This window comes from Henckelia pumila, chromosome 2 (genome assembly GCF_033568475.1).
Source record: "Henckelia pumila isolate YLH828 chromosome 2, ASM3356847v2, whole genome shotgun sequence".
Taxonomy (NCBI): Eukaryota; Viridiplantae; Streptophyta; class Magnoliopsida; order Lamiales; family Gesneriaceae; genus Henckelia; species Henckelia pumila.
The window spans coordinates 58,695,264-58,722,939 of NC_133121.1; positions in this window are offsets into that span (position 1 = coordinate 58,695,264).

The following is a 27,676-nucleotide window of genomic DNA, read 5'->3' on the forward strand; positions in this document are numbered from 1 at the left end:
GTTTTAATCCCGTTGAGATAGTTAAATTTAAAGAGTTAAATTTAATGAACTAAGGAGTTGGACTTCTTAAATAAGAGTAAGGGAGTAGGATTTCCTAAAATGACATAGGGATGGACATTTTTGGAAACCACTGAATTCGGATTCAGGAAAATTTATTTTGACTTTAAAACGTGCAGAAATAGTTTCTGTGCACATTGGTGAAATCGTTTCATCAATCGGAGTCACGATGAATTTTATATTAATTTCTGAACGAGCGGGCTTTGCTTGTCGGGCCCCAGCTTATGACTAATGGGCCCTAAGGTGTTAGTGGCCTGCATTATAAATAAGTTATTTCAGTACAGAAATTACACACAACAGGTCATAATTTTTGAGAGCAAAAATCGAAAACCCTAGTTCCTCTCAAATAATATTTCGGCCGCCCCCTTGCTCTGTCACAGAGAAATTCCGGTCTGTGATTTTGAATCGCAGTAAGGAATAACGAATCAGATTCGTTTATTCTCTTCGCAGAAAACTTCTGATAGATTTTCTAGTGCAATCTATCAGAGGGATTAAACCTCTGTTCGTGGACCTGATTGAAGGCGTTCATCGGTTCCAGGGAGAGACAACAAGAGCAGAATTGTTCTGTTGGTGTCCATTAATCTCGTTGCGAGATTTGAGGTAAAATTTATTTAATTGTTATTTAAATTTTACACACACGTAATTCAATCGTTGTATGGTTGATACCCACACCATGGAATCGTTCCATGAGAAAATTTTTAAACTTCCGCTGCACCGGGTATCAATCGTAATTGGTCTGGGAACTCGCCAGTTTTCCAACAGTGGTATCAGAGCCAGGTTGCTCAGATCAATCGATTGAATAATCAATTGTACAAAATTTTTGAGTCTCGGTTTATGAAACAAAATAAATATTTTTAATAAAAAAAAAAATTTTTTCGGGGCAAAACCCGGGCAGCGATTGGATCGCTGCCCGGTGGGGCAGCAATTGTTGCTGCCCCGGGCGGCGCACGGCGCCGCCCAAAGGGGGCGCACAGCGCCGCCCAAGGCGGCGACCGTCGCAGCCCAGGGCGGCGCACGGCGCCCAGGGCAGCGCTGTGCGCTGCCCAGCGCAGCGCTGGGCGCTGCGCAGGGCAGCGCTCGGCGCTGCCCAGGGGCGGCGCTCGGCGCTGCCCAGGGGCGGCGCTCGGCGCTGCCCAGCGCAGCGCTGGGCGCTGCGCAGGGCGGCGCTCGGCGCCGCCCAGGGCAGCGCACGGCGCCGCCCAGGGGCGGCGCCAGGCGCTGCCCTAAGGGGGCAGCCGGGCTGCCCCCGGCCCGCGCCCCGGGTGCGGGCCGACCCGGGAGTGTCCCGGGTGGCCCGCGGGAAAAATTAATTTTTAATTTTTTATTAATTTTAATATTTAAAAATTTTATTTTTGGTCCGGTCAAAAATTGTTTTTGATTGGTTCACGAGATTTCGGATCGAATTGTTCGAGTCCGTAAATTTTAAAATTGATTTTGGATAAATTTGAATTTTTGGAAAATTTTAATATTTTATCCGTAAATTGAATTTTGAAATCAATTATTTTGGTACAATTGATGATAAGATATGATCTTATGATATATTAGATAAAATATGATTTTATTTGTAAAATTGGATTTTATAGATAAAATATGATTTTATTTGATATGGAGATAAATATGATTTTATATGTGAAATGTGATTTTTATATAAAATATGATTTTATCTTGTTTAAATTTGAATTGCCACAGCATGTTATCCAATAAATTAATTTTGAATTAAATGTTATTGGATAAGGATGATCGATTGCCATGACCAATTTTGTAGGTGTATGTTAGGAATTTACATTTTGTCTTTATTGTTGTTGGTTTTATTAATGGGCCTGGTTTATGGCCCGATATGAATGTCATATGTAATAAAAGTGGGCTTGGTTTATAGCCCGTTCCCACCCCCTAAAAATGTATCCCCTACTTGTCATTGTTATTTAATTGTAAATACATTAGATTTAGTGGGAGATCAAGATTTGAAGATGGTGGGTCCAGCAGACAATGAAGACTGAAGAAATGTAAATTGGAAGCATATGTAATAGGATTGCATTTGCATACTGCATATTACCTAGGATTGGACTAAGACCCGTGATTGGCAACCACGGGTCAATTAGAAATGGAATCGATCATCCTATATAATATGTGATATTATGATTGTATGCATGTTTAGACATAAATTGCGTGAATCCGGCAATGCATGCAATAAATTAAAAATGATGAGACAAATATTTTTATAAATAAAATCCCTCATTTTAAATATGATTTAAAATTTATATCAAGATAAATAAAGGAAATTTAAATATTGTTTAAATGTTCCTACCTTCCATCAACGGTCAATGTATGTGATGCTACCCGCGGATACGGTCCGGCTCATATTATTGGGGGGGCCCGTCCGTCGGAAAGCTGTACATTGGATCGACAAATGTTGTAAGTTGGGTGGAACTCCCATGGGATCGGCTCATATTATTGGGGGATCCACATGGCGACCGTCCATCACAACTTAATATTGATGGGTCATCTTGACATGTCACTTTAAACGGCGTCATATTATTGGGCCCTTATTGGACATGAGGTAAATACATGGGGGTTGCTTTGGAAGCAATTGGGCTCTACCTTTTGAGAATTATGGTTGGCTGATATTATTCGGGACCATAAGTTTATCAATTGGACTCCATGTTCTCACTAAGGAAAAAGTTTCCCGTTTTCACTAGAGGGTGGTGAAATCGTTAAAATAGTGGGAGTGAGATTCATAAAATTAAATTCGCCTATTTTATGTCTTAGTAAATTGTTAAACAATCATTGATATATGTCTGTTTTTCCTTTTCAGTATTTCATACAATGAATTCGCGAAATCCTTTATTCTCGATCCTCGAACAAAACAAGCTGACTGGCGCCAACTATACGGAATGGTTCCGGAAGTTGAAGATTGTCTTAACTTCGGAGAAAATGCTATACGTGTTAGAGAAAGCACCTCCGAAGGAAGCACCAGCTGACATAAGTCCGGAGGAATTGGCCAAACTTGATGCATGGTGTGACCATGACATCAAGACCAAATGCTATATGCAAGCCTCGATGTCTGATGAACTCCAGAGGCGATTTGAGGACACGGTGAATGCTGCTGACATTCACACGCAACTCAAGGAACTTTTTGGGGCTCAGTCGAGGGCTGAAAGGTTCTCTACTGTTAAGGAGTTGATGACGTGCCGCATGCGTGAAGGGACTTCGGTCCGTGATCATGGGGTACGAGTGATTTGGCTCATACAGAAGTTAGCGACCCTTGATTTGGTGTTGGAGCATGAACTCAATGTGGACTTGCTGCTTCTATCTCTTCCTTCTTCATTTGATGGATTCGTAATAAATTTTAATATGAACAAGATAGAGGCCACCCTTGAAGAGATGGTCAATATGCTCGTTACATATGAATCCACACTTAAGAAGGATAAGCCAGCTTTCTTGGTGGGCTCCTCATCTTCTGCTAAGAAGGGGCCAAGTATGAAGGGCAAGAAACGTTCTGCCCCACCCAAGAAAGTGGAACCCGAGAAGAAGCAAAAGACAAAGGCTTCAAACGATGGAAAATCCAAGGATGTTTGCCATTACTGCAAGAAGCCGGGTCATTGGAAGCGCAACTGCAAGGAGTATCTTGAGCAGTTGGGAACTGCAAAGGGTATGTTCTATATCGAAATAAACATGTCACTTAATACAACTTCTTGGGTATTGGATACCGGATGTGGTTCTCACATTTGCAATGATTTGCAGGTGATGACAAGAAGTCGCAGGCTTAGAATGGGTGAGACCCAGCTGAGGCTCGGGAATGGTTCCAGAGTTGAAGCTACGGCCATTGGAGATGTTTGTTTGATTTTGCAGAATGGTTTTAAATTATTGTTGAGAGATGTTTTATTTGTGCCAGATTTAATTAAAAACATTATTTCTATTTCTATGCTTGATAGAGATGGTTATTCTTGTAATTTTGTGAATGGGATTTGCAGTATTTACAAGAATGAATGTTTAATTGGAAATGGACAACTTGAAAACGATCTATATAATTTAAAACTAAAAGACGTTCCAGTGAATTGTATTGACAAACCGGCAACAACAAACAAAAGGAAAATCGATAGTCAAAACCCGGCAAACCTTTGGCACGCTAGACTAGGTCATATTTCCTCAAGGAGGATGAACAAGCTAGTGGGAGAGGGCATGTATGATATGTCTGATATTAACTCTCTACCTACTTGTGAATCCTGCCTAAAAGGGAAAATGACTAAATCTCCTTTTAAGGGGAAGCCTGAACGTAGTCAAAATCTGTTGGATTTGATCCATACAGATGTTTGTGGTCCATTTAGAGTAGGGACTCAACATGGCCACACCTACTTCATTACCTTTACTGATGATTATTCAAGGTATGGGTATTTATATTTAATGAAATATAAGTCTGAAGCATTTGAAAAGTTCAAAGAATTCAAGGCTGAAGTAGAAAACAAGCTAGGTAAAAGTATTAAAGCACTTCGATCGGATCGAGGTGGAGAATACTTGAGTACCGAGTTTTTGGACTATCTGAAAGAGAATGGGATTCTCTCTCAGTGGACTCCTCCTATGACACCACAGCTTAATGGTGTATCGGAGCGTCGTAATCGAACTTTGTTGGACATGGTTCGATCTATGATGAGCTTCACTGAGCTTCCACCTTCGTTTTGGGGCTATGCGCTTGAAACGGCGGTATTGTTGTTGAATAACGTCCACACTAAAGCAGTGGACAAAACACCATACGAGTTATGGAATGGCAAAGCTCCTAAGTATTCATACTTGAGGATTTGGGGATGTCCTGCTTACGTGAAGCGGACAGTGGGAGATAAGTTGGATAGTCGATCCAGCTTGTGTTATTTTGTGGGGTATCCGAAGAATTCAATCGGATATTATTTCTATTATCCTGCTGAAACAAAGGTGTTTGTTTCACGGAATGCCACCTTCTTGGAGAAGGAGTTCTTATTGGATAAGAAAGGCGAGATGATGGAACTCGAAGAAGTTCGAGAAGAACCCGAAATACAAAATAACGATCCCACACCTCAGGAACCATTGCTGGACACGCCTGCACCTAGAAGATCCGAGAGGACTTCTAGACCTCCAGTTCGATATGGTCTTCTTCTTGAAGAGGGTCAAGATGAACCCGACATTGGATGTGATCCAAGAAGCTTCAAGGAAGCAATTTCTGATGCGGATTCGAATTTATGGCTTGAAGCTATGCAATCAGAATTGGATTCGATGCATACTAACCAAGTCTGGACTTTAGTGGATCCTCTCGATGGAATTGTTCCAATAGGGTGTAAATGGATCTACAAAAGAAAGCTTGGGCCTGATGGTAAGGTATTGACCTACAAGGCGCGATTGGTGGCTAAAGGTTATACTCAAAGGCAAGGAGTTGACTATGACGAAACCTTTTCACCAGTTGCAATGTTCAAGTCCATAAGAATCCTTATTGCCATAGCTGCATGGTATGACTATGAGATATGGCAAATGGATGTGAAGACTGCTTTTCTTAATGGAGACATTAAGGAAGAAATCTATATGAAGCAGCCTGAGGGGTACACATCCATGGGAAGCGAGCATAAGGTATGCAAGCTTCAGAGATCAATTTATGGTCTAAAACAAGCATCAAGAAGTTGGAACCAGAAATTTGATGAAACAATTAAAGATTTTGGTTTCATCAAGAACCCGGAGGAACCTTGCGTGTACAAGAAAGTAGTTAAGGATGCGGTGACATTCTTAGTACTTTATGTTGATGACATCCTACTCATTGGGAATGATGTAGGGATGTTGCAGTCAACGAAGATATGGTTATCAGGTAGATTTTCGATGAAGGATTTGGGTGAGGCATCCTACATTCTTGGGATACAGATCTATAGGGATAGATCTAAGAGAATGATAGGACTCACTCAATCAACCTACATCGATACCATATTGAAACGGTTTTCAATGGATGGGTCCAAGAGAGGACATCTACCCATGTGTCATGGAGTTTCTCTATCCAAGTCTATGTGTCCCAAGACTGATGCAGAGATAGAGAATATGACACATGTACCATATGCGTCAGCTATAGGTAGTATCATGTATGGGATGATATCTACCAGACCGGATGTAGCATTTGCTCTGAGTGTCACGAGCAGATATCAGTCTAATCCTGGTCAGATGCATTGGAAAGCCGTGAAGGACATTCTTAAGTACTTGCGAAGGACTAAGAATATGTTCATGGTTTATGGAGGACGAGAACTCAAACTGGAAGGCTATACCGACTCTAGCTTCCAAAGTGATGTGGATGACTCGAAGTCAACCTCTGGATTTGTGTTCATGCTCAATGGCGGTGCTGTCTCTTGAAAGAGTTCCAAGCAGGACACCACAGCGGATTCCACCACTGAGGCTGAATACATTGCAGCATCAGCTGCTGCTAAAGAGGCCGTTTGGATGAGGAATTTCGTCCAAGAGTTGGGCGTCATTCCTGAATTTGTTGGTCCAGTCCCGGTGTACTGCGACAACACGGGTGCCGTTGCTCAAGCAAAGGAACCAAGGTCTCATCAAAGATCCAAACACGTACTGAGGAAATACCACATAATCCGGGAGATTGTGGAAAGAGGAGACATCAGTGTCGAACGAGTGGCCTCTGCAGACAATATCGCTGATCCACTTACTAAGCCTTTGCCAGGACCATTGTTTGACAAACATCGCGAAGCAATGGGTCTACGTAGTATGACTAGTTGGCTATAGGGCAAGTGGGAGATTGTAAGAGTGGGTGCCCAGTGAGCCAACTGTGTGGCTATGGGCTTTGTTGACTCTTTGTATAAACAATCTTTTGTTTAATATTATTTACACTTTTATGGCAATGACTTTATATTACTTCATATTGTTATATTGTGATATACTATTGTTGTTTTGATAAAGACCTTGAATATACTATAGTGTATGTAAGATGTGGTAGAACATGGAGATGTCTATCATGAAATACATCTTATAGTCACTGTATATTCTAAAACCGTTCCTAGTCGATTGAGCCGTCCGATAATAAGGATAAGGATCGCTCGAGTTTGAGACTAGCATTTGCGATGCGGAGTACCACGTTTCATTGGTAGGGAACATGGAGATGTTCGAAGCATGCAAATGGATATTCATAGGATGAATAGTCGAACTACCCTATCCGGACTTTCCAAGTGGTTATCACTTATCGAGTGGATAAAGTCCGCGGTTTTGGTTGTACACCATTAGTCCTTACGACTTGAAACATCATGGAGACTCTATATGCTAGTACTGTGCTTTGACTCGTTTACCGACTCTGAGGGGGTCATCAGGTGTCGAGATTGGGTACAGTTACGACACATATAGGAGTCAATGCATTGTTGTCAAGGATTCACCACATACTTGCGAGTGTGGATATCCTATGCGATCTGAGGAGATATTAGTGTGACAAATCTCTGGCCAGAGTACTTGATGTGATTTAAGAAATGGTTTCTTAGTAGCACATGCGATGTCACTAATTTGATCTTCAAGATGCATTGCATAGTTATCGAATCTTGAGCGACTCTCGATATACCAATGGTTGTTGATTCGATCGGGATATATGGATGAAGGGACCGTACTGTACGTTAACCAAAATCTACTGGTTCTTGTAGGCACTATCAGTGATACCTAGGGAATCATGGGGCGATGTTGCTAGGCGCTTTACCATGATTCGTTGGGCAAGTCGGAAAGTGTTGTTCCGAGTCACAAGGAGTTGTGAGCCCACGGCTAGCTGTATCCCTGAACCATTGAGGGTCACACAGTGTAATGGAGTTTTAATCCCCGTTGAGATAGTTAAATTTAAAGAGTTAAATTTAATGAACTAAGGAGTTGGACTTCTTAAATAAGAGTAAGGGAGTAGGATTTCCTAAAATGACATAGGGATGGACATTTTTGGAAACCACTGAATTCGGATTCAGGAAAATTTATTTTGACTTTAAAACGTGCAGAAATAGTTTCTGTGCACATTGGTGAAATCGTTTCATCAATCGGAGTCACGATGAATTTTATATTAATTTCTGAACGAGCGGGCTTTGCTTGTCGGGCCCCAGCTTATGACTAATGGGCCCTAAGGTGTTAGTGGCCTGCATTATAAATAAGTTATTTCAGTACAGAAATTACACACAACAGGTCATAATTTTTGAGAGCAAAAATCGAAAACCCTAGTTCCTCTCAAATAATATTTCGGCCGCCCCCTTGCTCTGTCACAGAGAAATTCCGGTCTGTGATTTTGAATCGCAGTAAGGAATAACGAATCAGATTCGTTTATTCTCTTCGCAGAAAACTTCTGATAGATTTTCTAGTGCAATCTATCAGAGGGATTAAACCTCTGTTCGTGGACCTGATTGAAGGCGTTCATCGGTTCCAGGGAGAGACAACAAGAGCAGAATTGTTCTGTTGGTGTCCATTAATCTCGTTGCGAGATTTGAGGTAAAATTTATTTAATTGTTATTTAAATTTTACACACACGTAATTCAATCGTTGTATGGTTGATACCCACACCATGGAATCGTTCCATGAGAAAATTTTTAAACTTCCGCTGCACCGGGTATCAATCGTAATTGGTCTGGGAACTCGCCAGTTTTCCAACAACCCTGTATGCGTAAACTGTCTCTTACTCTGTTGCTCTCTCTGGATCGCTGTCCGACCCTCCTCAGAACGCAAAGCTCGGCTGACTGCAGACTCATATGTGAAAACGTCTGCCATGCGTACGTCATGCCTGATCTCTGCCTTCAGGCCCTCAACAAACTGTCGCAGCTTCTCCTGCGGACTCTCAGCAATCATGGGCACAAAACGACAGCCCCTCTCAAACTGGCTCACATAATCCACCACAGATCGGTCCCCCTGACGGAGACTCATGAACTCACGGATCATGCGGCTACGCACGTCCTCAGTAAAATACTTGGCGTAGAAGATACGCCTGAACTCAACCCACGTCAATGTCGGTAGATGGACCCCTCTAACTGCACCCTCCCACCATGAGGCGGCATCGCCTCGCATCATATATGTAGCACAGCTCACCCTGTCGGCGTCTGTGATCCCCATGTAGTCAAAGATGGACTCAAGTGAGCGAATCCATCCCTCCGCCACCAACGGATCGGTGGTCCCCAGAAACTCCTTAGGCCCCTTCTTCTGGAACCTCTCTGCGACGTCCTCCTCGTGGGACAGTCTGGGACGGGCAGCCTGCTGCTCCAACAGAGCAGTGATACCCGCCATCATCGTGGCACTGGCCTGCTCCAGTGCTGTCATGGGGTGCTGCTGAGGTGGCGGTGGAGGTGGAGGTGGAGGTGGAGGTCCCCCACGTCGGTTCACTGGTCTGGGAGGCATTCTGCACCACCACATATTTATTTACGTAAATCGCCTTGCATAACTAAGTGTTTAAAAATTAAGGCTAACTTAAATTCTAGAAATTTAAATCATACTATAAACATTAAAACTTACAGACCGGTAGCGTGGATTTCTGAGCTAGCATAGCAGTAGTGACCCCTCCAAGGACCGTGCTCTGATACCAACTGAAACGACCCTAACTCTCTAATAAATAAATATGCGGAAATTTTTTTTTTTATTTTTTTATTTTTATACTACTAAATAAATATAAGTACATATATGCCCATACATATATGCACCAAATAAAAATACTAAAAATAAATTCATGACTAAATAAATAAACAATTTGAATACTTAACTAAAATGCATTCTTAAAAATAATTAAACAACTGAGTCAACCCTAGAATTAAAAATATACTGCATAAATAAAATAAATAAAAATGTGCATGCGCTAAAATATTTAATAAAATATTTCAAACACCTCAACCCAAATAAAATAATAAAATGTATCATAAGACATCAGCACGGTGACTCAGAAACTGTCACGGTCACGGGGCTACTGCAGCACGGCTCATACATCCTCACCACCGGTAGGAGTAACCTGTTCCTCTACGTACTCACCTGCACCATATCAGTGTAGTGAGCCTAGAGGCCCAACATGCATACTAACAAGGGTTTAAAATAATTTAAATCAATTTAATACTAATACATACATATACATGAATGAGCATGCTTAAAAATTACTTAACATAAATTACATAATTAAACATACATAACATACATAATATCATACATACATAAGTTGTTGAGCATTTATTTTCTGAACATCGAATGGTCCTATCCGTAAGTGTGACCCATACTTATAGTGCGACTGATCAGTCTAAGAAACCATCGTACGAGGCTGGTGGCGAACCACCCATACATAAATGGCAGAAACTGCCCATACATAAATGGCAGAAAACTGCCCATAAATGGCCACACTACTTCAATTTCCACCTAAAATATTTTATTTGCTCAACCATAGAAATTAAATCATAGCATAAAAATTGATTTCGTGAATGCATGTACTTAAATAAATTGTGTGTCCTTCATATATATTTAATTTAATTTTCTTACTAACATATAAATATTAAAATAACTTAAATGCATAAAAATAATTAAATATATAATCAGGACACATGCAATTTTCTCATGGATGGTTCTGGACTGCTGGCCCTACACTCAAGCCCATTAACTTAAGACTTGGCCCATAAATCAACCAAAGCCCATTAAGACCAACTTAGGCCCAATAACACTGTCCCTGACCCAATGGGCCCAAACGCCATTAACAGGCCCAATAACTTTCATGGGCTCCCAAGCCCATAAAAATTTCTGGCCAACTAAAAAAAATTTAAATAAAATTATTAAAAGCCCAAAAATAAATAAAATAACCCAAAATAATTTAATGGACTCCAAATAAATTAAATGGTACTAATTAAATTTTTGGGAATTTAATTAGCCCATTTAATTCCTAATTAACTTAAAAACTTAAAAATAAAAATACCCGAGCCCAACTAAAATAACCCGGACCCGGACCCACTTAACTTAACCCATATTATTTTAGACCCGACCCGGACCCAAGACCCGACCCGGAACCCACTAGAAACCCTAACCCGAAACCCTAGCCTAGCTTACCTTTCTCGGCCGCCGAAGGGCTTGTGCAGCAGGCCTTCCCGGCCTGCTGCAGCCCAGCTCCGGCCGCCGTGGCCGGAGCCCCGCCGGCAGGACCTCCCCAGGGTCCTGCCGGTTCGAACCACCCCCTGGTCCGAACCCCATGCTGACCCACGTTGAACCCGAAACCCTGCAACCCAAAACCCTAACTGCTCTCGGCCGTGCACTTGGCTGCACAAAGTGACCACCTGGGTTCGTTTGGCTCGAACCACTCGAGCCAACCGAGCCCAGACCACGCACTCACACCCCAGGGGACTTAGCCATCAGCCGAACCATGCCTAGAGAGGAAGAAACCGTGAGCATGCCATGAATTCGAAGAAAGATGCACAACAACAACGTTTCAATCGATTTTCTGAAAAAAAAACTTTAAACTAATCTGATGCACAACAATTTCATACACGTATACAATGATATAATGTTAAAATGAGAAGGAAATCATGCCTTTCACCGTAGGTATGGATTTAACACGAGCGTGGGACGGTTCCGGGACGACGGGACGAAAATACGGCCTTTTGGAGCTTCGAACCTCTTGGCTATGGTTTCCCTTGGATGACGGCTAGATGGAGAAGAAGAAGATGAAGGTGGATGTCGGCTGATGGGAGGGAAAACAATCGGCTAGAATAGGGTTTGGGATATTAGGTTTTATTTTGTATTAATTAAGATATAGGTTAGATAATTAAAATAAAAAGGTTTTAAATAAATAATATACAACTTAAACTCTTAAATAAACATTTAAAAAAAACTGATCACCTAAATAAAAATCTCGAAATAATAATTTAGGGGAATTTTAAAAATACTAAAAAGTCAATATTTTGACTAATTTTGGATAAAAATGACTCCTAAAATTAAATAAAATTAAATACTTAAAATTTTGAGATAATAAAACTCAAAGTAATATTTTAAGGCTCCAAAAAGGCTCATAAAATAATTTGGGTGGAAAGTTGTCATCTCGTCCGTCCACGGTCCCGTCTACGCGATTAAATAATAAGAATACTAAAAATCATAAAAATCACTAATTATGGGTTAAATGCTTAAAAATAAATTAAATCATGCATAAATAATTCACCTAATTATTTAACCCATAAATCATAAATTTAAATAATTAAATATCCTAATTATGCAGGCGGATTTATGTAATTAAAAATACCGGGTGTTACACTAGATCTCCCTAGATCTGAGTTAGAAAGCTTAGGAATCAGAGAGAAGAGAGGAAATTGGTGCGAGAAAATGAATTCTCGGAACCTCTATTTATAGGCAACGTTCGGAGCCTCCGAACCCGGTTTGGACCGTCCGAACTCGATCGGAACCTCCGATCGCACCTTCGGAGCGTTCGATCGCACCTTCGGAGCGTTCGATCGCTCAATATTACGTCAGCCATGACGTCACCTTGCTGATGTAAGCAATGACGTGTGCCCTGGTCCAGATCGAAACGTCCAATCTTACCGACGGAGCTTCCGATCCACTTTGGAGCCTCCGAACCCGTTCGGAGCCTCCTGACTTGGTTCGGAGCTTCCGATCCATCCAAACCCTTGGGACCTTCCCAGTTATTTTTGAGTGTTCTTAATCCATTTCTGAAGTCCGTTACCCCAACAGAAACTTACTTAATAATGTTTTACTTAATCTAAACATGATCACGTGATTAATTACTCATTAATCACTAATTAGAAATGCGGGTTACTACATTCTCCCCTACTTAAGAAATTTCGTCCTCGAAATTTAAGTCTTTAAAGGAAAACATAAATAGCCAACCAAATGTTCTTTATTACAACTAAACAAGTATAACTCGATACAATGAAGTACAAAATCTCAAAATAACTCGGGGTGCTCGGCTAACATCCGGCTCTCCAACTCCCAAGTAGCTTCCTCTGTACCTCTGCGTTGCCACTGTACCATAACCAATGGTATGCGCTTGTTACGAAGTACCTTGCCCTCTCTGTCAAGAATCCGCAGGGGTTTCTCCACATACGATAGATCTCTATCTACCTTTACCTCGGTCGGATGCAAAATATGCGACTCGTCCTCCACATACTGCCTCAACAAGGACACGTGGAACACATCGTGGATCTCCGAAAGATCGGGTGGCAAGGCCAGACGATAAGCCATATCCCCAACCTTCTCGAGAATCTCGAAAGGACCAATAAATCTAGGTGTCAGCTTACCCTTGTGACCAAACCTCATCACCTTCCAGAAAGGTGACACACGCAAGAAAACATACTCTCCTACCTCAAAATGAAGTAGCCTGCGGTGGGTGTTCGCGTAGCTAGCCTGTCGATCCTGGGCTGCCTTAATCCTGCGTCGGATCAACTCTACTGCATCAATCATCTGCTGAATCATCTGAGGACCTTCAACTTGATGCTCGCCAACCTCGTCCCAAAACAAAGGTGTACGACAACGGCGTCCATAAAGAGCCTCAAATGGTGCCATGCCAATGCTGCGATGGAAACTATTGTTGTAGGCAAACTCCACCAAGGGTAAATGATCATGCCACGCTGGACAAAAATCCATCACCGCCGCGTGAAGCATATCCTCTAAAGTGCGAATAGTACGCTCCGACTGTCCGTCCGTCTCTGGATGATAAGCCGTACTCAAGCTCAAAGTAGTACCAAGGGCTCGCTGGAAACTACCCCAAAATCTTGAGGTGAATCTCGGATCTCTATCGCTGACAATGCTCAATGGAATCCCATGCAATCGCACAATCTTCCGCACATACAATTGCGCCATCCTATCAAAGGTGTAATCGCGGTTATAGGGAAGAAAATGCGCTGACTTCGACAACCGATCCACGACAACCCAAATAGCATCACAATTCCTGGAAGACATAGGCAAGTGGGTGACAAAGTCCATCGTCACATGCTCCCACTTCCATTCAGGAATCTCTAAGCTGTGAAGTAACCCTCCGGGTCGTCTAAACTCTGCCTTGATTTGTTGACACACAAGGCATCGGGATACAAACTGATAAACACTGCGCTTCATCCCTTTCCACCAAAATCAAGTGCGAAGATCCTTGTACATCTTCATGCTACCTGGATGTACAGAGAATCGACTGCGGTGAGCTTGCGATAAGATCTTATCCCTCAAAGTAGAATCCTCGGGTACCACAACTCGACCAGAAAGACACAACAGACCGTCTCCCTGCAAATGGAAACCAGAAGTATTATCACCCTCAGCCAGGCGGGCCAACTTCTGAGTCTTCAGATCATAATTCTGAGATTCCCGGATTCGTCTGTATAGCGCTGGCTCTGCAAGCATAGAAGAGACATGAATCTCTTGTTGTTCTTTCTTATGACAGAACGTAAATCCCAAAGAACAACACTCCTCCACTGCCTTTGAAACCGAACTGGTACGAAGGGAACTCACATAAACTTTGCGACTAAGCGCATCAGCAACGGGATTAGAAGAACCTGGATGGTACTTGATCTCACAATTGTAATCCTTCAATAGATCCATCCAACGACGTTGCCGCATGTTCAACTCAGCCTGAGTGAACAGATACTTCAAACTCTTATGATCGGTGAAGATCTCAAATCATTATTCGTACAAATAGTGACGCCATATCTTAAGATCAAAGACAATGGCTGCAAGCTCTAAATCATGTACGGGATAGTTCTCCTCGTGAGTCTTCAACTGTCTGGAAGCGTAAGCGATCACGTGGCCATTCTGAGTCAACACACACCCCAAACCCTGGAGAGAAGCATCAGTGAAGACTACAAAACCACCTGATCCAGACGGTAAAGCAAGAACTGGAGCTGTCGTCAGACAACGTCTCAACTCACAAAAACTATCTTCACAAGCATCAGACCAAAAAAAAGAAACGTCTTTCTTCATCAACTGAGTCAAAGGCTTAGCTATCTGAGAGAAATTCTCCACAAAACGACGATAGTATCCTGCTAAACCAAGGAAACTACGAATCTCAGAAGCTGTAGTCGGTCGTGACCAATTTAGAATAGCCTCTGTCTTGCTAGGATCAACAGATACGCCATCCTGAGAAATGACATGACCAAGGAACACAACTCGGTCAATCCAGAAGTCACACTTACTCAGCTTCGCGTACAACTGTCTCTCCCTCAAGACCTGCAGTACAGTATAGAGATGGTAGGCATGCTCATCCATGCTGCGAGAATACACCAAAATGTCATCGATGAACACCACCACGAACTTATCCAGAAATTCGCGGAAAACTCTGTTCATCAGATCCATAAAAACAGCTGGAGCATTCGTCAAACCAAACGGCATCACTAGAAACTCATATTGTCCATACCGCGTACGAAATGCTGTCTTAGGAACATCCTCCTGCCGAACTCGCAACTGATGATACCCAGACCGAAGATCAATCTTAAAATAGATAGAAGTACCCTGCAACTGATCAAAGAGATCATCTATCCGTGGAAGAGGATACATATTCTTCACTGTCGCTTGATTCAATTGAAGGTAATCGATACACAACCGCATTGAACCATCCTTTTTCTTGACAAATAGTACTGGGGCTCCCCATGGCGAAACACTAGGTCTAATATAACCCTTATCAAGAAGATCTTGCAATTGCTTCTGCAATTCTTTCATCTCTGACGGTGCCAATCGGTAAGGAGTTCTTGAAATCGGTGCAGTCCCTGGCACTAACTCAATGCCAAACTCAATTTCCCTTACTGGTGGCAAACCTGGAATCTCCTCCGGAAACACATCTGGAAAGTCACGAACCACTGGTATCTCTTGGATATCTGGCTCTCCTAAGGATGCGTCAATGGCGTAGATAAGGTAGCCTTCCCCGCCAGACTCTAAAGCACGCCGGGCCTTTAGAGCTGAAACCACTGGCATCGGGGGTCGTGCTCCCTCACCATAAAAATACCACGACTCGTCATCCTCTGGACGAGACTGGAAAAACCTCTGATAGCAATCCACTATCGCTCGGTAGGTAGTCAATAGATCTATCCCAATGATGCAATCAAAATCCTCCATCGCTAGAATCATTAGGTTCGCACTAAGCTGACGTCCCTCAAAATCTAAAACACAACCCACAACTAGACGCTTGGCTAAAACCTCGCTCCCCATAGGAGTAGAAACCACTAGCAACACGTCTAAAGGAATAAACGGCAATCTATACTTCTTAGCAAAACGTGCTGAGACAAAAGAATGCGATGCACCGGTATCAATTAAAACATATGCAGGAAAACCACATAAACTACAGATACCTGCAATCATCTGATCGCTGTCAGCCTCTGCCTGCTCCTGGTTAAGCGCAAAGACCTGACCTTGGGTACGTGGTCTCAATGAAGAATGACCCCGAGAATGAGTCTGAGTAGGCTGTCTCTGAGACTGCTGCGGATGCTGGCGCTGCTGCGAATACTGCTGCTAGAAAGGTGGCTGCTGGTACTGAGGTGGCTGAACAGATGCCTGAGAACCTCCAGAACCACTCGCTGTTCCAACCAGCATAGGACAATCTCTCTTCATGTGACCCTCCTGGCCACACTGGAAACATGCAGTGGTTGATCGACCACACTGCCCTGGCGGATGTCTGCGTCGGCACTGAGTACACCGGTTCGGTCTCTGTCCACCAAAACGATGCACCCCACCAGATCCAGAGGAAGAAGAAGAAGTACCTCCTTGCTTCTTGAAGGACTGTCCTCTTGGACCCAAAGGACTAGAGCTCGCTGGCCTGGAAGAAGAAGAGTAAAGTACCCTGTTCCTCCGAATACTGTCCTCAGCCTGGCGACAACGGTCCACCAAATCCTCGTAAGTCCCATCGCCGCCCACAGCAACCATACGATGAATGTCAGGTTTCAAACCCTGAAGGAAATGATCAAACTTTGCCATAGAACTATCAGCAATATGAGGACAAAAGGGTAGAAGATCAAAGAACTTCTGCTGGTAATCCTTGATCGTCATCGTCCCCTGTCGCAAACTCAACAACTCACTGGCTTTCGCCTGACGAAGAGCTAGAGGAAAATAAAATCTCTGATAAGCAGTATGGAACTCCACCCAAGTAGCTGCACCTCTAGCTGCTATGAACGGTGCGGAAGTAGATCTCCACCATTTCCTCGCTCTGCCCTCAAGCATAAAGGCAAGAATCTCCATCCTATCCTCAGCCGTGCAACGGAACTCCTGGAAGCACTGCTCCATCCTCTCCATCCAATCCTCCGCCTCTTCAGCTGTCTCACCACCCGTCAAAGGCTTCGGGCTAACCTCTTTGAATCTATGCATGCTCACTCGCCTGCGCTCCTCGGGTTGTCCCCGACGTCTACGATCGTCTGGATCGCCCCAACGACCGTCGTCTATGCTACCGTGACTCTCGTCGTAATCTGCCATCTGTTACATAAGAACAGATAATTACTTAATCCGCTTTACGATATTCCCAGTGCAATGCGTCGCTCTGATACCAAAAATATAGTGACCCAACCCGGATCCACTACCTAATCAGAGTTATAGTAAAGCGCATGCAATAAAAGCTTAAAGCATAAAGTGCGGATAATTAAAATACAACAAATCCAATCAGCAGAATACAGCCGACGCTATCACAAGTGTATAAATACTGTTATACAACCAAATCGAAGGTCCAGGGTAAATAAATCCCTACCCTCTACAACCTTGGACTCTCCAAAGCTCAATCCTGCTGGGAGCCGCCTGAACCGTCCAGCTTTAAACCTGCCCCGCCACAAGGTACACAACGAATACCCAAACATAGGGGCGTGAGCTAGAACGCTCAATACGAAGCAATGATATAAATACAAATATGCGCACACAAATGATTTAAAACTCAAGTGAAAACACTTGCTCATGGCGCCGAGAATATACAGTACCGGCTAGAGAGCTACTCCGCGGGGTACTTGTATATTCCATATCAGGGCTGAGCCAACCCCATCCTGACCCAAATCCAAAACAGGATACAAGCCTCATATGGAAACTTTCATACTTGACTCTAGTCCAAAATAAGATCATTGTTCCCTATGGAGACTGTCAATGACTCACATCTCTTCGGATGCAGTCACACGTAAAATCATGTATGAGCTAAGATGGTAAAAACATGCTAAAACATGATAAAACATATAGCACATACTCATGCAACATATAAGCAAATATATCATGCCGGCTATCTCGGTCAGTACTTACGTACCTCTAACACTGCTGGTCAAACCTAGCTCCACTGACCTAGACTCCAAGCCTACTAGCCCAGTCTACTGCTACTACAATGCAAATATCCATGCATCAATAATAAAGCTCTAAAAGGCTTAACTAAGCTATTGCATACTCCTAAATATTTTTAGGATGCCAAAGCTATACCTGCGTCCGTCGTTAGCCCTTTGCTGACGATAGCCTCAAAACTAGGCCGTAGCTCCGCGACGACGTCTAGATCACTAAGCCACTTCCGGATTCCCTGTAGGATGCCTAGATCTCCCTAGATCTGAGTAAGAAGGCTTAGGAATCAGAGAGAAGAGAGGAAATTGGTGCGAGAAAATGAATTCTCGGACCCTCTATTTATAGGCAACGTTCGGAGCCTCCGAACCCGGTTCGGACCGTCCGAACTCGATCGGAACCTCCGATCGCACTTTCGGAGCGTCCGATCGCTCAATATTACGTCAGCCATGACGTGACCTTGCTGACGTAAGAAATGACGTGAGCCCTGGTCCAGATCGGAACGTCCGATCTTACCGACGGAGCTTCCGATCCACTTCGGAGCCTCCGATCCTGAGTTCGGATCCTCCGAACCCGTTCGGAGCCTCCTGACTTGGTTCGGAGCTTCCGATCCATCCGAACCCTTGGGACCTTCCCGGCTATTTTTGAGTGTTCTGAATCCATTTCTGAAGTCCGTTACCCCAACAGGAACTTACTTAATCGTGTTTTACTTAATCTAAACATGATCACGCGATTAATTGCTCATTAATCACTAATTAGAAATGCGGGTTACTACAGCAACATCCCTACATCATTCCCAATGAGTAGGATGTCATCAACATAAAGTACTAAAAATGTCACTGCATCCTTAACTACTTTCTTGTACACGCATGGTTCCTCCGGGTTCTTGATGAAACCAAAATCCTTTATTGTTTCATCAAATTTTTGGTTCCAACTTCTTGATGCCTGTTTGAGACCATAAATTGATCTCTGAAGCTTGCATACCTTATGCTCGCTTCCCATGGATGTGAATCCCTCGGGCTGCATCATATAGATTTCTTCCTTAATGTTTCCATTAAGAAATGCAGTCTTCACATCCATTTGCCATATCTCATAGTCATACCAAGCTTCTATGGCAATAAGGATTCTTATGGACTTGAACATTGCGACTGGTGAAAAGGTTTCATCATAGTCAACTCCTTGTCTTTGAGTATAACCTTTTGCGACCAATCGTGCCTTGTAGGTCAGTACCTTACCATCAGGCCCAAGTTTTCTCTTTTAGACCCATTTACACCCTATTGGAATAATTCCATCGGGAGGATCTACTAAAAACCAAACTTGGTTTGTATGCATCGAGTCTATTTCCGACTGCATAGCATCAAGACATAAATTCGAATATGCATTAGAAATTGCTTCCTTGAAGTTTCTTGGATCACATCCAATGTCGGGTTCATTTTGATCCCCTTCAAGAAGCAGACCATATCGAATAGGAGGTCTAGAAATCCTCTCGGATCTTCTAGAAAGAGGCGTGTCGTTTAATGGTTCATGAGGTGTGGGATAGTTATTTTGTATCTCGGGTTCTTCTCGAATTTCTTCGAGTTCCATCATCTTGCCTTTCTTATCAAGTAAGAACTCCTTCTCCATGAAGGTGGCATTCCTCGAAACAAACACTTTTGTTTCAGTAGGATGATAGAAATAATATCCGATTGAATTCTTCGGATATCCTACAAAATAACATAAGGTGGATCGACTATCCAACTTATCTCCCATTGTCTGCTTAACGTAAGCAGGACATCCCCAAATTCTTAGGTACGAATACTTAGGAGTTTTGCCATTCCATAACTCCTATGGACTTTTATCCACTGCTTTAGTGTGGACATTGTTCAACAACAATACCGCCGTTTCAAGCGCATAGCCCCAAAACGAAGGTGGGAGCTCAGTGAAGCTCATCATGGATCAAACCATGTCAAACAAAGTTCGATTGCGACGCCCCGAAACACCATTGAACAGAGGTGTCATAGGAGGAGTCCACTGAGAGAGAATCCCATTCTCTTTTAGATAGTTTGAAAAACTCGGTACTTGAATATTCTCCACCTCGATCCGATCGAAGTGCTTTAATACTCTTACCTAGTTTGTTTTCTACTTCAGCCTTGAATTCTTTGAACTTTTAAAATGCTTCAGACTTATATTTCATCAAATATAAATACCCATACCTAGAATAATCATCAGTAAAGGTAATGAAGCAGGTGTGACCAAATTTAGTACCAATACTAAATGGACCGCAAACATCTGTATGGATCAAATCCAACAGATTTTGACTACGCTCAGGTTTTCCTTTGAAAGGAGATTTAGTCATTTTTCCTTTTAGGCAGGACTCACAAGTAGGTAGAGAGTTAATATCAGACATATCAAACATGCCCTCTCCCACAAGCTTGTTCATCCTCCTTGAGGAAATATGACCTAGCCTAGTATGCCAAAGGTTTGCCGGGTTTTGACTATCGTATTTTCTTTTATTTGTTGTTATCGGTTTATCAACATAATTAATTGGAACGTCTTTTAATTTTAAGTTATATAGATCGTTTTCAAGTTGTCCATTTCCAATCAAACATTCATTCTTGTAAATATTGCAAATCCCATTCACAAAATTGCAAGAAAAACCATCTCTATCAAGCATAGAAACAGAAATAATGTTTTTAACTAAATCTGGAACAAATAAAACATCTCTCAAAAATAACTTAAAATCGTTCTACAAAACTAAATAAACGTCTCCCATAGCTTTGGCTTAAACTCTAGAACCATTTTCGAGCCTTAGCTGGGTCTCACCCATCCTAAGCTTACGAATTCTTGTCATCACCTGCAAATCATTGCAAATGTGAGATCCACATTCGGTATCCAATACCCAAGAAGTAGTATTAAGTGAAACATTTATTTCAATGTAAAACATACCCTTTGCAGTTCGCAACTGCTCGAGATATACTTTGCAGTTATGTTTCCAATGATCGGGTTTCTTGCAGTGATGGAAAACGTCTTCAGATCCGTTCCCATTTGAAGCCTTTGTCTTGCTCTTCTTCTTTGGTACAATTTTCTTGGGTGGGGCAGAACGTTTCTTACCCTTTCCACTTGGCCCTTTCTTAGAGTTAGAAGAGGAACCAACCAAGAGTACCGGTTTATCCTTCTTTAATGTGGCTCATAAGTCACAAGAATATTGACCATCTCTTCAAGGGTGACCTCTATATTGTTCATATTGAAGTGAAAGAGTGGGTGCCCGGTGAGCCAACTTGTGGCTAAGGGCTTTGATGACTCTTTGTACAAACAATCTTTTGTTTAATATTATTTACACTTTTATTAATGGCAATGACTTTATCTTTTTTCATATTGTTATATTGTGATATACTATTGTTGTTTTGATAAAAACCTTGAATATACTATAGTGTATGTAAGATGTGGTAGAACATGGAGATGTCTATCATGAAACATATCTTATAGTCACTGTATATTCTAAACTGTTCCTAGTCGATTGAGCCGTCCGATAATAAGGATAAGGATCGCTCGAGTTTGAGACTAGCATTTGCGATGCAGAGTACCACGTTTCATTGGTAAGGAACATAGAGATGTTCGAAACATGCAAATGGATATTCATATGATGAATGATCGAACTACCCTATCCGGACTTTCCAAGTGGTTATCACTTATCGAGTGGATAAAGTCCGCGGTTTTGGTTGTACACCATTAGTCCTTACTACTTGAGACATCATTGAGACTCTATATGCTAGTACTGTGCTTTGACTCGTTTACCGACTCTATTGGGGTCATCAGGTGTCGGGATTGGGTACAGTTACAACACATATAGGAGTCGATGCTTTGTTGTCAAGGATTCACCACATACTTGCGAGTGTGGATATCCTATGCGATTTGAGGAGATATTAGTGTGACGAATCTCTGGCCATAGTACATGATGTGATTTAAGAAATGGTTTCTTAGTAGCACATGCGATGTCACTATTTGATCTTCAAGATGCATTGCATAGTTATCGAATCTCGAGCGACTCTCGATATACCAATGGTTGTTGATTCGATCGGGATATATGGATGAAGGGACCGTACTGTACGCTAACCAAAATCTACTGGTTCTTGTAGGCACTATCAGTGATACCTAGGGAATCATGGGGCGATGTTGCTAGGCGCTCATACCATGATTCGATGGGCAAGTCGGAAATTGTTGTTCCGAGTCACAAGGAGTTGTGAGCCCACGGCTAGCTGTATCCCTGAACCATTGAGGGTCACACAGTGTAATGGATTTTTAATCCCCGTTGAGATAGTTAAATTTAAAGAGTTAAATTTAATGAACAAAGAAGTTGGACTTCTTATTTAAGAGTAGAGGAGTAAGATTTCCTAAAATGACATAGGGATGGCCATTTTTGGAAATCACTGAATTCGGATTCAGAAAAATTTATCTTGACTTTAAAAGGTGCAGAAATGGTTTCTGTGCACATTGGTGAAATCGGTTTATCAATCGGAGTCACGATGAATTTTATATTAATTTCTGAACATGCGGGCTTTGCTTGTCGGGCTTGAACTTATGACTAATGGGCCCTAAGCTGTTAGTGGCCTACATTATAAATAAGTTATTGCAGTACAGAAATTACACACAACAGGTCACAATTTTCGAAAACCCTAAGTATTTTTCTAAAAGGTGGCCGCCCCCCCTCCCTCTCTCTGTCAGAAAAATCCAGCCTGTGATTTTGAATTACAGTCTGGTTTAACGGATAAAATTCGTTAATCTCTTCGTAGAAAACTTCTGATAGATTTTCTAGTGCAATCTATCAGAGGGATTAAATCTCTGTTCGTGGACCTGATTGAAGAACAGTTCGTCCATCAGTTCCAGGGATATACAACAAGAGCAGAGAAATCTGTTGGTGTCCTAAATCTCGATTCGAGATTAAAGGTAAAAATTTTATATTTGTTATTTAATTTTTACACACACAATTTAATCGTAAGGTTGATACCTATTATGGAATCGTTCCATATAAAAATTTTAAACTTCCGCTGCACCGGGTATCAATCCTAATTGATCTGATCGCCGCGTTTTCCAACAGTGGTATCAGAGCCAGGTTGCTCAGATCAAGCGATTAAATTAATCGATTGTACAAAAATTTTTTTGGCCTCGGTTTTTGAAACAAAATAAATATTTTAAAATAAAATTTTTTTTTTTCGGGCAAAAACCCGGGCAGCAATGGTCGCTGCCCCGGGCAGCGCACGGCGCTGCCCTGCGCAGCGCTGGGCATTGCCCAGGGCAGCGCTCGGCGCTGCCCTAGGGGCAGCCGGGCTGCCCGGCCCGGGAACGTCCCGGGTGGCCCGCGGGAAAAATTATTTTAATTTTTTAAATTAAATTTTAATATGTTAAAATTCTATTTTTGGTCCGATCGAAAATTGTTTTGATTGGTCCACGAGGCGTCGGATCGAATTGTTCGAGTCCGAAAATTTTAAAATTGATTTTTGGATAAATTTGAATTTTTGGAAAATTTTAATATTTTATCCTTTAATTGAATTTTGAAATTAATTAATTTTTGGTACAATTGATGATAAGATATGATCTTATGGATATATTGAGTAAAATATGATTTTATGTATAAAATTGGATTTTATAGATAAAATATGATTTTATTTGATAAAAAGATAAAATATGATTTTATATGTAAAATAAGATTTTATGTATGAGATATGATTTTATCTTTTTAAATTTAAATTGCCATTGCATGTTATCCAATAAATTAATTTTGAATTAAATGTTATTGGATAAGGATGATCGATTGCCATGACCAATTTTGTAGGTGTATGTTAGGAATTTACATTTGTTTTTATTGTTGTTGGTTTTATTAATGGGCCTGGTTTATGGCCCAATATGAATGTCATATGTAATAAAAGTGGGCTTGGTTTATGACCCGTTCCCACCCCTTAAAAATGTATCCCCTACTTGTCATTGTTATTTATTGTAAATACATTAGATTTAGTGGGAGATCAAGATTTGAAGATGGAGGTGGGCCCAGCAGACAATAAAGACAGAAGAAATGTAAATTGGAAGCAAATGTAATAGGATTGCATTGCATACTGCATATTACCTAGTATTGGACTAAGACTCGTGATTGGCAACCACGGGTCGATTAGAAATGGAATCGATCATCCTATATAATATGTGATATTATAGTTGTATGCATGTTTTAGACATAATTGTGTGAATCCGACAAGCATACAAAATTTTAAAAATGATGAGACAAATTTTTATAATTAAAAATCCCTCATTTTAAATATGATTTAAAATTGATATCAAGATAAATAAAGGAAATTTAAATTTGTTTAAATGTTCCTACCTTCCATCAACGATCAATGTATGAGATGCTACCCGCGGATACGGTCCGGCTCATATTATTGGGGGGCCCGTTCGTCGGAAAGCTGTACATTGGATCGACACATGTTGTAAGTTGGGTGGAACTCCCATGGGATCGGCTCATATTATTGGGGGATCCACATGGTGACCGTCCATCACAACTTAATATTGATGGGTCATCTTGACATGTCACAATAAACGGCGTCATATTATTGGGCCCTTATTGGACATGAGGTAAAAACATGGAGGTTGCTTTGGAAGCAATTGGGCTCTACCATTTGAAAATTATGGTTGGCTGATATTATTCGGGACCATAAGTTTGTCAATTGGACTCCATGTTCTCACTAAGGAAAACAGTTTCCCGTTTTCACTAGAGGGTAGTGAAATCGTTAAAATAGTGGGAGTGAGATTCATAGAATAAATTTCGCCTATTTTATGTCTTAGTAAATTGCTTAAACAATCACTGATATTTGTCTGTTTCTTTTCAGTATTTCATACGATGAATTCGCGTAATCCACTTTTCTCGATCCTCGAACAAAATAAGTTGACTGGCGCAAACTATACGGAATGGTTCCGTAAGTTGAAGATTGTCTTGACTTCGGAGAAGATGCTCTACGTGTTAGAAAAATCTCCTCCGAAGGAAGCACCAGCTGACGTAAGTCCGGAGGAGTTAGCCAAGCTTGATACATGGTGGGACCATGATATCAAGACCAAATGCTATATGCAAGCCTCGATGTCTGATGAACTCCAGAGGCGATTTGAGGACACCGTGAATGCTGCTGACATTCACGTTCAACTCAAGGAACTTTTTGGGGCTCAATCGAGGGCTGAAAGGTTCTCTACTGTAAAGGAGCTAATGACGTGTCGCATGCGTGAAGGGACTTTGGTCCGTGATCATGGGGTACGAGTGATTTGGCTCATACAGAAGTTGGTAACCCTTGATTTGGTGTTGGAGCATGAACTCAACGTGGATTTACTACTTCTGTCTCTTCCTTCTTCGTTTGACGGATTTGTGGTGAATTTCAATATGAACAAGATAGAGGCCTCCCTTGAAGAGATGGTCAATATGCTTGTGACATATGAATCCACATTAAAGAAGGATAAACCGGCTTTCTTGGTGGGCTCCTCTTCTTCTGCTAAGAAGGGGCCAAGTACAAAGGGCAAGAAACGTTCTGCCCCACCCAAGAAAATCGAACCCGAGAAGAAGTACAAGACAAAGGCTTCAAACATGGAAAAATCCAAGGATGTTTGCCATTACTGCAAGAAGCCCGGTCATTGGAAGCGTAACTGCAAGGAATATCTAGAGCATTTGCGAACTGCAAAGTGTATGTTCTATATTGAAATAAATGTTTCACTTAATACTACTTCTTGGGTATTGGATACCGGATGTGGATCTCACATTTGCAATGATTTGCAGGTGATGACAAGAAGTCGCAGGCTTAGGATGGGTGAGACCCAGCTGAGGCTCGGAAATGGTTCCAGAGTTGAAGCAAAAGCCGTGGGAGATGTTTATTTAATTTTGCAGAACGGTTTTAAGTTACTTTTAAGAGATGTTTTATTTGTTCCGGATTTGATTAAAAACATTATTTCTGTTTCTATGCTTGATAGAGATGGTTATTCTTGCAATTTTGTGAATGAGATTTGCAATATTTACAAGAATGAATGTTTGATTGGAAATGGACAACTTGAAAACGATCTATACAACTTAAAACTAAAAGACGTTCTAATAAATTATGCTGATAAACCGGCAACAACAAACAAAAGGAAAATCGATAGCCAAAACCCGGCAAACCTTTGGCACGCTAGGCTAGGTCATATTTCCTCAAGGAGGATGAACAAGCTAGTGGGAGAGGGCATGTTTGATATGTCTGATATTAACTCTCTACCTACTTGTGAATCCTGCCTAAAAGGAAAAATGACTAAATCTCCTTTTAAGGGGAAACCTGAGCGTAGTCAAAATCTGTTGGATTTGATCCATACAGATGTTTGTGGTCCATTTAGAGTTGGGACTCAATATGGCCACACCTACTTCATTACCTTTACTGATGATTATTCAAGGTATGGGTATTTATATTTAATGAAATATAAGTCTGAAGCATTTGAAAAGTTCAAAGAATTCAAGGCTGAAGTAGAAAACAAGCTAGGTAAAAGTATTAAAGCACTTCGATCGGATCGAGGTGGAGAATACTTGAGTACCGAGTTTTTGGACTATCTAAAAGAGAATAGGATTCTCTCTCAGTGGACTCCTCCTATGACACCACAACTTAATGGTGTATCGAAGCGTCGTAATCGAACTTTGTTGGACATGGTTCGATCCCTGATGAGCTTCACTGAGCTTCCACCTTCGTTTTGGGGCTATGCGCTTGAAACGGCGGTATTGTTGTTGAACAACGTCCACATTAAAGCAGTGGACAAAACACCATACGAGTTATGGAATGGCAAAGCTCCTAAGTATTCGTACTTGAGGATTTGGGGATGTCCTGCTTATGTGAAGCGGACAGTGGGAGATAAGTTGGATAGTCGATCCAGCTTATGTTATTTTGTAGGGTATCCGAAGAATTCAATCGGATATTATTTCTATTATCCTGCTGAAACAAAGGTGTTTGTTACAAGGAATGCCACCTTCTTGGAGAAGGAGTTCTTATTGGATAAGAAAGGCGAGATGATGGAACTCGAAGAAATTCGAGAAGAACCCGAAATACAAAATAACGATCCTACACCTCAGGAACCATTGCTGGACACGCCTGTACCTAGAAGATCCGAGAGGACTTCTAGACCTCCTATTCGATATGGTCTTCTTCTTGAAGGGGATCAAGATGAACCCGATGTTGGATGTGATCCAAGAAACTTCAAGGAAGCAATTTCTGATGCGAATTCAAATTTATGGCTTGAAGCTATGCAGTCGGAAATAGATTCGATGCATACAAACCAAGTTTGGTCTTTAGTAGATCCTCCCGATGAAATTGTTCCAATAGGGTGTAAATGGATCTACAAGAGAAAGCTTGGGCCTGATGGTAAGGTATTGACCTACAAGGCGTGATTGGTGGCAAAAGGTTATACTCAAAGACAA